Genomic DNA, 15,360 nt, shown 5'->3' on the forward strand with positions numbered 1-15,360 from the left:
TGGGCCCGTGCGCCACAACTACTGAGCCTGCGCGTCTTGAGCCTGTGCTCTGCAAAAAGAGAGGCCGCGATAGTGAGAGGCCCACGCACCGCGATGAAGAGTGGCCCCCGCTTGCCACAACTAGAGAAAAGCCCTCGCACAGAAACGAAGACCCAACACAGCCAAAAATAAATAAATAAATAATTTTTTTTAAAAAAGAGTGAAGGTTAATTTCATAATGATAACTGTCAGTGTGGGTTTTTTCTGAATTTGAGTTGATATCCTGTGGGATAGTCTTCTCTCCTGCATGGGAAAGCAGACAAGGAACTCCACACAAATACACAGGACTAACTAACCGACAGGTTGTGCTTTAGGATGTACGTGAGGGAACTAGCCTGGGGTTGGACAGTCTGCTTCATCTCCTGCCAAAAATGCAGGACAAGGAGACCAACACTCACACTAAAACAGATCCCTCTTCAGCTGGTTCATTCATTTCTTTTAGAGAAGAGTTTCCAGTTATTTTTCCTCCCTCTTAAGGTAAAAGCCTACATGGAAGGGGGACAACTCACTCCACCCCGAGATGCTCAGGGCATTCTGGGAGAGTGACTGGCAGCTGCTCCCATGAAGTCCTCACACTCACATTTGGGTTTTGGCTTCCTCTGCTCTGTTTCATCCACTTACATGTTTCCATCTGCTTTTATATTCAAGAAATGTGTTGAAGTCTTTCGTCTACAAAAGACCTTCCTTCCCAGTTTCTTCACTGCTACAGATTTCTTTCTTTCTTCGCTACAACACTGTCATTTTAGTGGAATCTCTGGCAAGGAGGGTAACATTCTCATATGCTCAATCAATCGTTTTGCACCAGACACGTCCTCACCCTGGGATGGTGTTTTTGAAAATGAATGTCATTGGTCAAAGTCTATTCATCTCTTATCTATATTCCTCTGCTTAAAATGATATTTCTGGAGACAAGAATAGAATCTTGGTTAGAAAGAAAAAGGAAGGAAGAAAGCAAGAAAGGAAGGAAGCAAGGAGGGAAGGAAGGAAAAAGAAAGAATTAAAAGGAAACAAGGAAATGAAAGAAATTTAGACAAAACCCAGCAGTACACACGGTCTCTTAAACATTTTTGATAAGCAGTTGAAAATAACCTACATTATTAATCTCATCGAAAGACCTTGGTCTCACTGACCACCTTACAGTGTGCCACAAATATTATTAAATGAGCAACTTTCAAGAAAAACTTGGTCCTTCATACATGGGACAAGTGTTCTTGCCAACAAGACCTCTAGTACACAGAAAACAGATACTCCAGAGTGTCTGTAGGAGAACACAGATAAACCAATCCACCCAAGCTGTTCAGGGTTATATCAAGGCCCTACTTGATTACAGGACTAGAGAACACTGAGATTGCAAGTGTAAGGTTCAGTTTTAAAAAGTGTACCTTCTACTTTACTTACTTCCTTTCCACGAACTTAATTCTGACCCTAAAACTCTATTTTAAGTAGGATACAGAAAATTGAACCTCACCCGCTACTGTGGCTTTCTTCCTTTCTAGGCTGCAACAGAATCGTGGAGCCCAGAATATGAGGAGGAGCCAGTCTATCCATTACACGAATGCTGACATTTTCAAAGATCTTTATGTGAGTTTTTGTCCAGAGGGGAAATTCAGTACTTTAGGTACCGTTTCCCTCTGAGGTGTAGTTATCTCTTTGGTGTCTTGCACTTGTGTGGGGTCTCCCTTTCTTGACAGATCTATAGACCTTTCATCTCTCCCTAAAACACCCTCTGCCCTTTCTTGAGGCAATGAATCCAGAAGACTGTCTGCTTGCAGAGAGGTAAGGGAGTGGGCTGGAATAGGAGATACAGGGGGTAGAGGGGGAAGATATCAGAAGGAAAAAAATCAGTTAATGTTTCAAAAATACCATCATGCCATAGTGCGTATGTTCAAACGTAAACGTATACCCAGTGGGTTATGTGGGGGAATTCAAGATGGCATCCAGCCTGGAATAGGTTTGGAGGGTTAGGGCAGGGCGGGGGTGGGAGACAAACAGGGGGATTTTTCTGAAGGCCATTCCACAGAAACTACGACAGACCTCTTGAATCACTGGAGTACAAGAAGAAAATAGCCCCCAGTTGTAAGGGACTGGTCATTCACCATGCCCCCTTTCACAGAGGGCTTTGTCAAAGTTGTATTACACGACATTCACGAGGATTCCTGAGCCCACCACTGATGTTCCTGGAGGCTACGAGCGTGTAGAATGGTCACGTTATGTGGAAATGTCTCTAATCGTTATAGGGGAAGGGCAAACACTCCTTGAAAAGTTCATGATTACAAAAAAATTGGTGCGTTGATGCCATTGCCGCAGGACAGCTGATTTCTCTCAGTAACCCAAGGGGCTCTACATTTTAAGAGGGGGCCAGTGGGGTCCCGTTTGTATCCAGCAATTGGCGTCTGTTCACTTAAAAACTATAAAGATTCGTTTTGCTCAAGGGAAAAAACATTGATGAGGATTATGAACGTTTCATCGAGCAGGTTCTGAAACCAAGCACGTGGACCTGTTGGGCTACATAAGCTGAGCTGTATGGATAAAGGCTTCCATACCCTGGTTCAGGATCTTCAGCTGCCACGTTCAGCTCCCCCTTTAAGTATTGATGAGAAGCACAGTGTTAGCAGTTGGCTGGGTTCCCTAAGACCTGGAAAGCCACTTGTCGGCTTTCCCGTCGGGCTGCACGGCCAGCATCCTTCAGCCTTCTTCCCACACAGACTGGATCCTCTGCTTGCTTATGGCTCAATGTGGCCACCAGCCTCGAGCCTCCATGACTTTGTCTTGGTGTCTTGGTTCCTGGTAGTCACTGACCCCAGTCTCTCAGCGTGCAGAATACACTTCCTACGAGAGAGAATCTGATTGACCAAGGTTGAGTCTTGTCCACTACTGCCCATAGAGCTGCTTTCTGGATGATGAGATTGTTGGCAAAAACACAGTAGTCTGGTCATGTCCCTTATCCAAAGACAGAGATGTGGGGAAATTATAAGAGCATGACAGCAACAAGGCAGTAACTAGCCTCTTCAGTGCTCTGTTCATCCCCAGCGAATCTGATGTTGTTAGTGTAGATACTAAAGCAATTATAACTTATCTCAGTGCCTCCTGCCTTTGACTTAGAAATATTCAATATTTTCTATTTCTGATTCCATATGTGGTTGCATATTCACCAATGAACAGAAGATTATCTTTCAGAATTATTTTAGGGAGTTCTACAAGGTTTTCAATAACTAAGGAACCCCTTGATGGTATCACTGTTGCTGGTGTTTGCTCCAACAAATGAAGGGGTAGGTGGCCACATGCCTGATCCAAAAATAAATCAAGGGCTTTTATTTGTCATGGGCTTGTTTCATTTCTACTGTAACTTCTTTTTCCAACGGTAAGTTACCAAACAATTTTATCGCCTAGTGGAGAAAGGCATTCCAGAGCCTCAGGTCTCCAAAACAAATGCAGTTTCTATAAAGTCTAGTAGCTATTGACTCCTACTTCTATATGCTAAGACACATCAGTAAACACAGGCCACCATTTTCTCTGTGCTATTTTAACTGCTGCCATTCTTGCACTTCAGCACAAGAGCTGTTCTCAGCCAGAAAATGCCAGATGGCAATGAGGAATCACATTCGTACTATTCCAGACCAATGTCATCCACAGAAGCGAGCCAATAGCTAATTGACAAAGACACCCTTGCTGTTTTTATAGAAGTCAAGGTGTCCTACTTCTACTACTTCCTTTTACAATTGGGTTGGGTCTCAAGATCTCAATAATGTTGGAACTTTATTCCGGGCATAATCTTCTTCTATCTTCAGTTGCTGCTTTGCAGTGCCCTCTCTTAAATATGATTTCTCTTTACTTCTTCTAGCTTTGGATAGCCATCCTCCTCTCCCTCCAAGTTACTTTAGCATCCCTTGTCTACATTCTTTGACAATTAGCATTTGTTATTTGGAATTTTGGGCTATCTTTTAAAAAAAAAATTTGTATCTACTTCTTATCTTCCCAGCCAGCTGATAAGATCCTTGTAGACAACAACTAAATAGTTTATTTCTTTTTCTCTCTATTGGGACCTCCAGGTTGGTTTTCACTTAGTGGGTACCTAATTAATATCTATTGATTGAGAGATTGCTATTCTGAGACTTTCTGTATCCAGATTACAATGTTCAGAAGAAGAGGGTCCTAGAGTGTGTGATAAAGTCAGGAATTAAATAGTGAAGTTTAGCTAAAATTATAGAGGGAGCAACTCAGGTATCTCGGGATAGATTTTTCCAGAAAATTGTTTTAGCTACTCAATAATTCAGCTGGGTCACAGAAGAAATGGCCAGGAAATTAGTTTTCACATCTCATTCCAAAGTTTGCTTGTGAGTGCGGCTCAAGTCCAATGATTCCACTTGTCTGTGGATGGATTTGCTACAATAGAATCATGTGTGAAATGTCTGATTTCTGTGACCACCTTTTCTGGTAAGAATATCGTAGTGGTATTCGGAAATATAGCAAACACCAGAGGGGATATTGATTATAGTTTGGAAGACATTGTTCTAGGACAGTAGTTCTCAAAGTGCTCTCCCCAGAACGGCAGCATCCCTATCCCCTGGGAGCTTGTTAGAAATATAAATGCTGGGGTCCCAGCCTACTAATCAGACGCTCTGGAGGTGGTCCAGTAATTGTTTTATGCTCTTGATGATGGTGAAACATGCTAAAGTGTGAGAATTACTGTTCTAGGGCTTCTTATCATTATAATCTAATATTTTTAGGGAACCTATTTGTCTAAAAATTGGTCTGATTGATTAAGAATATGTGACACTGCTAAGAATTTGCTGCTGACTTATTTAACAAAGTTTTATTAAGTGGCTCCTGTGTGCCACATACTGTGTTAGGTGCTGGAAATAAAAAAGATAAAGAAGATACAATTTCTGCCCCAAGGATGTCTTAGACTCAAAGGGATATGCACAGAGAAATAGATAATTGTGATTCAGTGTGTTGAGTGCTATAAAATGTATATATAAATGATTACTTTTGTTGTGAGAGATGTGGTCCAAGGAAAGCTTTTGTGTCCTGAACTAGGTCAGAACACTGAGGCATACTTCGATTTCTACATGTAGAAATCAGACAGGTATCGCAATGTCCACTTCTGACTTCAGAACTAATTAAGCTAGTTTGAAGAATGAAAGTTTGACCCCCTGGACTTTCCAATTCTCTTCATATGAAGACTGTGAACTACAGCCAGAGGGAGGCTGAGTTTGAATAGTAAATATTCACCTGGCCCGAAGTGACCATGGCCAGCCTCCCCCCATATCACGTACAAGGGAAGCAAGAGTCCAGAAGAGGGAAGTCACAGGAAAGCGTGAGACTTTAACATTAACTCCATCCACTCGGGAAAGATGTGCTCCCTAATATTCTTGCAATATTCGTGCCGTACTCTCGCATGACACCTCTGGGGAGCACAGAGCAAGGAGGGAGAGAGTCTCGGAATTATGCTTCCCACGTTATTCCCTCCTGGGCGTGAAGTGTAAGTCCTCTCTTCCTGACGGGACTGAACAATTAAGCGCCTTCCACCAGAAGCCAGGGGTTTGTAGGCAGATGAACAGCAAGGAGGGAGCCTTTCAGATGGAGAGCATGGCACATGCAAAGGTCCTGGAGCCTGGAAAATTTGTAGAAGCGTGGCATGGGATTTAGCTGTTTAACGTTTTGGGTTTTCTTTTCGGTTAAGGTCAGGAGACTAAATATATTTTAAACATGAAAAAGAGCACTTTGATTTATAACTGAAAATTTTGAAAAGATTAACAAGACTAATAACAGAAGACTGATAAACTATGGTTGTCATATCATGAACTAAAATGCACTCAAATTGTAGAGTTTTATACTTATTTATATTTTTAAATTTATATTCACATATAATTAATACCTAAATCTTATTTCTTTATTTTATTGATGTAAGAACTAGAAAAACATGCAAAGGCATTTCCCCAATTTTAACAACGAGTATCTCTGGAATGTGAAATTATTGACTATTTTAATTTTCTTTGTGATTGTCCTTGTTTTCTCAGGTTTTGGCAGTGGGCTTGTTTGCTTTTAAAATTGAGAAGAAAGTAAGGGCAGATTTTATCGATGAGGTAGAGCCTCACATTTGTCTGATGAGTGGGCACGGGGGATCTGTTCATTTTCACTATCTTAATTGTCAGTCTAGATGATGACATGAACACAAACGACCCCCGCCGTGAGGATTAGCCATGAAATGGGCACAGCAGTCATGATCTGAGGGGGTTCTGTAAATTCAGGTTTTTAAAAAAATTAAATAGATTCAATCTGAAAACTAAATTCTAAACAAAGTAATTGTAGCAACTCTTTCTAAACCTTTTATTGAATATTTTGGGATTGTGAACAGCCACATATCTTGTTCTTACAGATTCTTTGGTAAGAACGTGGCTTGGATTCTTTCTTTCACCTCCTTTTATGCGTCTACATTTATATAGTTCATGAAGGAGATATTAATGTTTCTCTTCCTTTCTGTTTTGCTGAAATGAATCGTAAAAGTGAAGTCTCCAGTGGCAAGTCTCAGTAAGAAGTTTTCCCCTTCTATTTTGCCTTGGTTTGCATTTTCTGAATTAATTTCTCTCTTTTTCAGAAATTTTGGGGATGCGTGCAACTTCCCCCCTTGCTTCGGAAATAGCTTAGCACTTGTTCTAGACCTCCCTCACTCTGATTATATCTTCTCGCGCACGGCTGTGTCCACCGAGGCACGATTCTTGAGGGCCGAGGGACAAACAAAGTCTTAGCACTGATTTCTGCAGTTTATCGCTCACGGACATGTCACGCGGGGTTTTCAATCAGGATGGAAACACCCAGCAGCTGGGTGTCCGGCTGCCAATTCATCAATTTGAGAAGTAAATGTGTTTCCGTCCAGGTCTCTGCAGGCAAGGCGGGGGTGGGGTGGGGCGTTGGGGGCTGGGGCTGGGCCCACACTGACTTCCTCCAAAGTTTCTTTTCCAACCTCCTCACCCTGGCCAGGGGTTGGTGACAAAAGAGCTGTCATTGTCATCATCTTCTCAGGCAGATCTCACACCCGGTCAAGCAAACCAGAAGCCACATGGTGGGTGGGTTCTCCTCCGAGAGAATGGAGGCAGCAGGGTGGAGACAGAGCCCCTGCCCAGGAGACGAGACACCTGCCACTGGGATTTTGGGTGAAGGTGGACAGGTCATTTCCCCCATCCCTCTGCCTCAGAGACCGCCCCCCCAGCCCCCCGCCGCCAGAGATTGCATGTCCATCCCACTTGATATGGAGGTGGTGAGGCTTGAGTGAATTCTTATGGGAAAGAGCTTTGACACGTGGGCAGGTGGGCCCCAGCACCCTCCAATACTGGCCTCAAAAACAGACTGGTTCGTGAAGGCCACAGCCATGACAGCTCCTGGATACCGGTCAGACAACCAGATGGTGTCAGCTCAGAGGTCAGACAGCACAGAGGTCAGACCGTGCAGAGGTGACGGCCAGGCAGGGTCTGGAATATATGTGTGACGTCGAATGAAGGGATGGGGAAAGGCACACAGAGATGTGCTGTGTTAGTTCATTTCTGTTCCATCATAACCCTATGAGGTATATATTATGATCTCATTTCACAGATGAATTAACTGAGACACATAGAGACTAAATAACCCCAGTGAACAGAGCAATCCAAGGGCACGACGGCTTACTTGGGGGTCTCTGTTTCTGAAGCCGTACTCTTCATATAACATAGAGGGGCTCTGTGTGTGTGTGTGTGTGTGTGTGTGTGTTTAATGCATGTAGCTGGGCAAAGTACTAAATATGTAAATCATGATTAATATTGGTAACTGGATCAGGGGTTTAAATGAAAAGGGGTTTAAGGGAAGCACTTTTTCTAGGTGTGGGCGCACAGCTGAGGAAGCCACAAAGTATTGGCTAGTGAGCTGGAACTCGCCCCAGTGGAAAGCAGTTTCCAGCCCCAGGCCTGAAGGACCCGCAGAGCTCTAGCCTTGTGAGAGGTGCTCTAGCAAGAGCTGTGGCTGTAGAGATATGGAGACACGGCCCAAGAGAGGCCTGGCAGGGAGGGCTCGGGGAGGGGGATAAATACCCTGATCTGCCCTCTCCCTCCTCCCACCCTCCTGTCTCCTGGCTGTACCTCTCCTACTTAACCACAACCGGAGCAATGAGGGCATGGCTGATGCAGCCCGTGGGGGTGGATGTCCTGGAGCCCAGGAAGAGGGCAGAGAGCAATGGGGAGGGGAAAGTGGAGAATAATAGCACAGTAGCTAACTACGTGTTTGGCCAACCTGGAATCAAATCAGCACAGTCGAGCAATGAAGCAAATAGCATGATTTAGGAACGTAAGAAGGAAGAGCAAACTGGACGTCAAGTCCACGGCTTCACCAGCCATGAAGTGGAGAAGAGAACATCACTGTGGCCTCACTCAATACACTGGGATTAAAGATAGTCCCAGTCATTCCTGGGCAGGGTACTGCACAGCAGAGCAAGGGTAACGGATAACTTCCAGGTTATAGTTTGCCCCGGGTATTAGAAGACACATGCTTTCTCTATTTCTGCTTCTTCCTTGCCCTCCTCCAGCCCCTCAGGAAGCGGAGATGCCTCATTCTCAATAGACCCCCACCTCCCTTACGCAGGCAGCCCTCCCTCACTGTGACCAGTAACAGCTAAGGGGTCCTAAGCTGGAATTCTATCCCAGATCGATGGATGACCCACACGGCAAAGATGAGTCATAGCATGTCCTAACAGGGCCCTGCTTGAGACAGGTGAGGGTAATACACACATCCCTGCAGTGTTGGGTACCAGTCTCCTGTTGGGTATAGTTACTCAGCGACTTGTGCTAGAAGGAGCAGTTTGGAAATAGAGTGCCAGGTTTGATTAGCAGACACGTCAATCTCAGTCACATTGTTCCGTCTTCTGAATTCCAGGCTCATTCTACATGAAATGCACCGGCTGCAAAATTTAAAACAGGAAACGTGAAGTGCTGGCTCTTCACTTTGAGACAAGACCGCAGTGTGAGTACTGTGGTACTGCCATAGTTTTAGAGTGCAGCAGATTCATCTAGACGGTTTGTTGAGCTCCTGCTGTATAAACTAGGTAAAGAACTTTAACATGTGTCTTAGTTTCCTAGAGCTGCTATAACTAATTACTACAAACTGGGTGGCTTAAAACAATGGAATTTTTTTGTCACAATTTTGGAGGCTAGAAATCTGAGATCAATGTGCCTTTGGCAGCAGGACCACACTCCCTCCAGCGGTTCTAGGCGAGGTTTCTTCTTCTCCTCCAGTTTCCTGAACCTCTTGATATTCCTTGTCTTCTGGAAGCCGCTCTAATCTTTGCCTCCACCTTCCTATGGCCATGTGTCAATGCGTCTCCCTGTGTCCAAATCTCCCTCTGCTTTCTCTTGCATGGATACCTAAATCCAGGAAGATTTCATCTTGAGACCCTTAACAGATTACATCTGCAAAGACCCTATTTCCAAATGAGGACACATTCTGGGGTTCTGAGTGGACATGAATTTTGGGGGAATACTATTTAATACACTACAGCGTGATTTAATTTTGGCCCTGCTCTTAGGCACTTTAGTGTTCATTATTTCCCCAAATGTTCCTTCTTTGTTCCCAATTTTCTTAGAAAGTTACGTGCAAAGCATTTTCTGATGTGGGCACGTGTGTTTTTCACGTGCTTTGGAGTAAGCTGCGTGCTCTGCGCACCCCCCTGTCCTTCCTAAATTGCCTTATTTCATCATGGATTTTTCACCTCCTTGCTAGCACTTTACTTGGTACTATAAATCCAAATGTACCTTTTTCCCTTTTAATAAGAAAAGAAGTCTTTCTTGCTCTGAGTGTTCAGGCTCCTTGATTATGCAATCCCCGGAGACATTCTCAATGGCCCATTTCCATCCAGGGTCTGCAGAGAGGTCACTACACCATTAAATGGGAAAAAGGAGAACATTTTTCTGGAGTTCAAAATTATTTCCATTTAGTGGCCGATTGATTTTTGTATATTTCAGCAGCCTAGCCCGGACAGGAGGTGGAGTGTATCCCTCAGGTAGGGGGTTTCCTGCAAATCTGCAAAGTAACTACCAATGCCCGCATTCTTAACCTCTCCCAAAACAGACATCAGACTTAACCACTAAATCTCAAAACATATAGATCATTAAGGGCATAACTCAAAGCCCTAAAGTACAATAGTAAGAAAACAGTAACTGGTGCATGGTTGAATTTTTAAATCTAGGGTATTTCTACCCATTGCCTCATGCCACTTGGAAAGGTGAAACTCTGGAGTCCTTCTCAGATGGATGACAAGCCGGATCCCTCCTCCTGGTTGGTCTTGTTATGAAGAAGAGTGGCTAAAAGAACAGTGGCTAAAATTTTCTGAGTGCTTTTGATATGCTAACAAACGACATGAAGCAGATTTCCTTAATCTCTTCTTATAATAGCCCTGAGAGGTGGCCATAGGTTCATGGGCGGGGAACTGAGGATTATAAAGGTTAATTACCTCTGCATATTAGTGATTTCTCATAATGCATATGTCTACACTTTCCTTTCCCCCTCTTGTCAGAGTCTCAGTGGGAAATAGTGGCTCCCTCAACTTCAGATAATTCAAGGAGGGTTAAATTATAAAAGCACAATTAAAGTGTGAGGGAGTGGGGAAAAACCACAAGGGATGGTAGATATCCAGGATTAGCAGTATCAGAGGTGCTAGCATCCCGAGGACCCCACCTATGAAGAGTAGATGTGATGACTGAAGACTGCAAGGGAAGAGGCGGGTACCAGAGACCACCTTGAAAGGAGCAGTGACCTTCAGTCAGGGGCAAGCCAGCCTGAGGTGACCTTGAAAAGATAACAAAATACCTTGACTTCACTCTCCTTTCATGTAAGCTGTGACTTTTAGGAGTCTCTAGGTAGAGTGACCGACTTATCCCAGTTTGCTCAGGACTTTCTCAGCTTTAGCACTGAAAGTCTCATATCCCAAGAACACCGACCATCCTGGGTAAACCAGATCCATTGCTTATCCTAGCTCTAGGCTCTGAGTCTTGTAGGTGCTGCCTGGGTACAGCTCTGAGTTTGGGTTGATACTGCCTGGGTACCAGTACAGAGGCATGGTGGCTTGCAGAAACCAGACTCCATCCATCCATCTGCTCCATCATTTACTCTTGAACTCAATGAGTATTTATTGAGCACCTACTGTGTCTCAGGAACTGGTTCAGCAACTGGGGAGTCAGCAGTAAACCAGAAAAAGACGCTACCTCATAGACAGTGAGGGAGACAGAAAATAAACAAGGAAATAAATATAAGACATAATTTCAGGCAGTGATAAGTGCCACGGATAAGACAGTGGAGTTCTCAGGGTAGAGAGCGAAGGCTGTGACCACGTGGGCAGGCACTCCTCTAGGAGGTGCCTGCGAGCACATCCCTGGATGAAGAGCTATGGCTTGTTCCGGAGCAAGAGCAGCTGTAACTGCACGTGGACGCTCGTTCACGCTCCTCCGCCTTCTGTGGCTTCCCTTCAGCTCTTCACTTTCTCCCTCAAGCCTTCTCTCTTCTCCCCCTGGCCCTCTCACCTTTCCTTAAATTCCAAAGATAGAACATTCCTTTGCTTTCCCCTGTCCCCCCTGCTAGGGGCCGTGTTTGAAGCCGCTACAATTTATTTGTAACTTTGGGCAATGAAATGACCCAGAGGCAGGTACAGATGGAGGTTGGAGGCTGCGCCTGAGCTCCTGGGGGATGACGGTGGATGGAGTGGTGATGGGAGGAGAGAAGAGGAAAGAATTTGAAAGGCTGAGGCCGTAAAGCTAAACATCCACCTCTAAATTTCACCTTCTAAAATTCCAGATCTTTCTCCCCAAGATGCTCATTGTAGCTCCTGGGTTCTGTCCCATCTGCATGAAACCAGAGTCTGGAAGCCAGAAAACATTTTCAGAAGGTCCCCAGTGGAGGGATGGAGCTGGGGCGGGTAAGGAGGCCAAGCGCCTGGCCCAGGGTCTCCGAGGAGCGAGATTACTGACCTTGTCCTGGGAAAATCCTCACTTGATCCTAGTTCTGTCATTTCTGTCATTCTGTTTTGTCCAAAGGGATAGAGGGAGCCAAGTTTAAGCTCAGAGATTCCCTGAAATTTCGTAGTGTTCGTGTAAAAATTATTTATAACTTCATTCAAAAAGGAAAAAAATAGTGTTGCCTTATGATTCCTCTTCTTCACTCAATAACCATGAAGCCAATACAGCATTATTGAACTTCCTTTGCCTCTGGAATTTAAAAGAACATAAAAGTCAGTAATTGATGGCTTTCTCTTAGACCACAGGAAACCACTTGTCACTATCCATTAACAGCTGTTTTCAAGAATATTTTTCTTGTCTGCATTCGGAAGAAACAGATGACAAAGCAAAACTAAAAAGCCATGTGTTACATTCCAGTCAGAGGAGCTAAACTAAGATTTCCTGGATGGCCACGTATTTGTACGTGACATACATCTGTTGTGTTTGCAGGTGGTTTGTTTATTATGTATTTATTTATGTATCTGTTTTTGGTTTGTTGGTTTTATGCTGCAACCCAGGTCAGGTACATTACAGGAGTGCCTAGACTCTGAATGGTTTCTTCAGGGAGTTGTATTTATGGTATAATCGTAGCCCGCTGTTCATAGGACTTGATAATGCTCTGCCTCTCTCTGTCCCTGGCTCTCTGTCTCTTGTGTTTCAGTCTCTCTCTCTATATATAAAATATATATATATATAATATATAAATATATATAATATATATTACATATATATTTATGTCACTGCTTAAAAGAAACTTAAGTTGTAAACTGATCGATGTCCCTTGTTTTTATATATTTTCCCCAAAGAACACCATTTACCTGATAAAATAATTGAACACAATGAGAAAGTTGAATCTGACAACTCATTCTCAACTTACTGATGTAAATTGGGGAGAAGGCGCCAGTTTTGATTTGGAGTTTCCAGCTTCTTGTCAGTCTGTGTCATGACCTTAAGACCTCTATCTAGAGAGAAATTGGCAAACATTTCCCTGAATATCATTTTTTTTAAAAGAAAATCTCTCAGGATATTGGATATAGTTCCCTGTGCTATACAGTAGGACCTCGTTGTTTATCCATTCTATATGTAATAGTTTGCATATTCAACATCCTGAGATAAACCATAATGGAAATGAATATAAAAAAAGAATGGATATATATGTATAACTGAGTCACTTTGCTGTACAGCAGAAATTAACACATTGTAAATCAGCTATATGTCAATAAAAAATAATTATAAAAAACCCAAAAACTTTAAAAAAAGAAAAGAAAAGAAAAAAAGGAGAGAATCTTTTCTTGAACCTCACAGAGCTTCCTTATTTTCCCCGTGCTCAGTAGCACATGACCTCAGAAGTGAACTCTCTACCATAATGGCTGTTTTCTCAGATGAATTAAGGATCTTATATGCCTCTTGGTTTCCAAAGAAAGGTGGAATCTCATGGATCCTAGGGGACCACTTAATCCAGGTGTTTTCAGGATAGCTCTCTCTTGAAAGACTCACCAGAGACCCCATACTTCGGGGGGTACCATCTGAAACTGTGATGTCTCCCCTTAGTGAGGGTGTGTCACATCAGCTTGCCTGTAAATATTCAGCATTCAGTGTCCTATAATCGCTCCAAGGCCAGAAGCGTCGTGTGTCTAAGCCTGTGTTTTTCGCCATGTGGACCATCAGAACTTTCTGGAGTTCTTCGTAAGAGTTCAGACCCGAGCTCCTTCCCCACTGAGTGAACTGGAGTCTTTGGGGCCAGGGCCGGGGAATCTGCATATTTAAGAAGCTTTGCACTTGAGTACCGTGCTCTTCAATCTTGGGACCCTCTGGTTTAGACTGGCTGCCACAAGTGGAGAACTTGACGTATTTAATCAGCTGAAACCTGAGAAGAGGAAAAGATCGTCCAGGTTTGTTCCCATTCTTTACCTTCACGTCCCACGTACAAGGTAGGAGGTGAAGAGTATGCATGGTGGAAAGTCTAAATGACACTGGATTTGAGTGATTTGGGGCTAGTTTAACACATTTATTGAGTAGTTTTTTTTTTTTTTTAATAGCAAGAGCTGTGCTGGGCAGCAGAGAAATACAGAATAAGACCAGGGGCCCATCAGCAAGGAACTTACAAATCACAGGGAGGAAAATAATTCCTGCATAAGGTGGTAAACACAGAGCTGGACTCCTGCAAAGAGAACGTGAAGAACAAGTAGCAGCATTGCTTCTTACTGGTTCATTTAAATGTGGAAACTAAACAAACAAACAAAACCAAGAAAACCCACTGAACTCCTAGACACAGAGAAGAGATTGGTGGTTACCAGAGGCAAGGGTGAAGATAGTGAAAAGGTACAAACTTCCAGTTGTAAAAGAAATAAAATAAATAAGAATAAAGTAAATAAGTCCTGCAGGGTAAAAAACAAAACCAAAAAATCCAGTAGTTCACTGTACATTCCTAGGATGCATACATCTCCAAGAACATGAAGAATTGTAAGGAACCTCTAAACTATTATGAGAACTCACATAGTCAGTAACAAAACTGGACATTTTGGGGCTTCCCTGGTGGCGCAGTGGTTGAGTCCACCTGCCGATGCAGGGGATGCGGGTTCGTGCCCCGGTCCGGGAAGATCCCACAGGCCGCGGGGCGGCTGGGCCCGTGAGCCGTGGCCGCTGAGCCTGCGCGTCCGGAGCCTGTGCTCCGCAACGGGAGAGGCCGCAGCAGTGAGAGGCCCGCGTACTGCAAAAAAAAAAACAAAAAAAACCCACAAACTGGACATTTTTACCTGTGTCTTTGTGTGGATAAAGCAAAATAAGTAACTTGGCCAAAGTCGTTAGGAACTAAGATTTTTCAAGGTAACAAGAGATACAAACGCAAAATCCCAAAGTTATGTAAAAACCCCATAACCTAAACTTGAATTTGAATTCACGATGTATTTTTTACAAATGCGTATTTCTTTGCTCTATCCACGGAACCTAGAAGCATTGACAACAAGCGTAGCAATAATTACTGCCGGGACAGCTTCCTGCCCCACCCCATCCCCCAGTAAAATAAACAAAATATAATTTTTTAAGAACTTTAAATCGGCTTTGCATTACTTATCTACCTTCTTATCGGGGTACAACCTAACAGGGTACCTAAAGAGAAGTGTATATGTCTTAAGTGTGCAGCCTAATGAATTTTCACAATGTATACGCCCATTACAACCATCGCAGACATCAAGATCTAGAACATTTTCAGTGTCTCAGAGGGTCCTTAGTGTCCCCTCAGTGCCAAAATGTAACCATTACTTCTGTTACCTGACCTCTATGATAACCTGACCTCTGTTATCATAGATTCGTT

At 43.5% G+C, this 15,360-nt stretch overlaps 1 long non-coding RNA gene across 1 annotated transcript in view; it reads left to right on the forward strand.

Moving 5' to 3' along the window:
* The window catches only part of LOC132527744 (uncharacterized), a 116,737-nt gene extending 102,111 nt beyond the window's left edge, over nt 1-14,626 (forward strand). The window contains exons 2-3 of the long non-coding RNA XR_009543067.1: nt 1,536-1,620; nt 14,087-14,626. This is a non-coding gene — a long non-coding RNA (uncharacterized LOC132527744). The remainder of the gene's footprint in view (nt 1-1,535; nt 1,621-14,086) is intronic.
* Nucleotides 14,627-15,360: the final 734 nt, after the last annotated feature.

This window comes from Lagenorhynchus albirostris, chromosome 10 (genome assembly GCF_949774975.1).
Source record: "Lagenorhynchus albirostris chromosome 10, mLagAlb1.1, whole genome shotgun sequence".
Taxonomy (NCBI): domain Eukaryota; kingdom Metazoa; phylum Chordata; class Mammalia; order Artiodactyla; family Delphinidae; genus Lagenorhynchus; species Lagenorhynchus albirostris.